Genomic DNA, 1,326 nt, shown 5'->3' with positions numbered 1-1,326 from the left:
CTCTTTTTCTCTCTCTCTATTCTCCCCCTTCTTCTCACTGCCCATCACATTCTCTTCTCTTTCCGTCCTCCTATTTCAGTGTTGTCCAGCTAGGCATGACAGTATCAGTGTGATTCCCATCAGCCCAGAGTGCTGTTACTGTGTGCATGGCAGCAACCATTGTTGTCAGTTCACTGTGCAGTATTGTTGACCCTTCCTGTGGTTGTTTGAGAGGTGGACAGGTCTAGATGGTCCATGGACTCTAGGACAGACGTCTCCTGTGGTTGTTTGAGAGGTGGAGAGGAGTGGGTGGACAGGTCTGGATGGTCTAGATGGTCCAGGAAAGGATGTCTCTCCTGTGCCTTTGAATGAATCAGTTGTGTCCCATTGGTTATTGGAACAAAGCTATATGTTTCCTGACTGGGAAAACAGAACGTTTTTAAAACCTTCTGAGAACAGAAGTTAACGTTGTGGGAATGTTTACATTTAGGTTGCAGGGAGGTTCTGAGAACGTTTTACTATGGTTCCATGAATGTTTTCCTGGGAGGTTTTATTAACGTTCTGAGAACAGAAATTATAGGTTATTTGAAGGTTTTTGAATAACTTTGTTATAACTTTCACTGAATGTTTCAAAAAGTATTTTATTAACACCGCTAGCTTAATTAGGGTTAACTTGTTTGAACTCCAAGCACAGAGTAGGACACATGGACATTCATTTCAGGCATTAATAATGCAGACACATGCATTTTTTATTGTGACAGGGTATCAGTGAGATTCAAACCGATAATCTTCTGTTCTCTATTCATGGAATTAGTCCACTGTGCCACCAGGACGGAGGTAGCCTGCCATTTTATAGTGTGTTCAAACAGACCCCATATCAAAGGAATCAATCACTCATTAAGATCAGATGTGGCCAATTAGTGGGTATGAACACACCCGAACACACTTAAATGTTTTATTTAACCTTTACCTAACTAGGCAAGTCATACTAATAAGATAGATAGAGAGTGTTCTGTTGATGCTGAGAGTGGAATGTACTGCACATGTTTATTAATCACATTCTTAGAACGTTCTGTGAACGTTACTAAAGTTKTCTTGTGTTTTCTATGGAAAGGTTTCTTAAAGTTCTCTGAACAATTTAAGAACACGACTCTACAAAGAACGATGATGAAACCTGCAGAACAACGTTGTTTCTTAATTTCTTAACATTCTCTGAAATATTTGAGAACATTCCAATGTCAAACCAGTTGGAGAACGTTCCTAGAACATTACCAAGATGGAAACTAAATGTAACCTTGTCTGAACTATTAGGTAACATTCTGTTAAAGTTCTGTAATGAAATACTAA

The 1,326-nt window shown here is 39.2% G+C and overlaps 1 pseudogene; it reads right to left on the bottom strand.

Moving 5' to 3' along the window:
• LOC111956456 (runt-related transcription factor 1-like) overlaps window positions 1-1,326 on the bottom strand; it is a 9,852-nt pseudogene that overhangs the window by 7,001 nt on the left and 1,525 nt on the right.

This window comes from Salvelinus sp. IW2-2015, linkage group LG32 (assembly GCF_002910315.2).
Source record: "Salvelinus sp. IW2-2015 linkage group LG32, ASM291031v2, whole genome shotgun sequence".
Classification (NCBI taxonomy): Eukaryota; Metazoa; Chordata; class Actinopteri; order Salmoniformes; family Salmonidae; genus Salvelinus; species Salvelinus sp. IW2-2015.
Note: the sequence above shows the minus strand (reverse complement) of the source record. Positions and strands in the feature narration are given on the sequence as shown.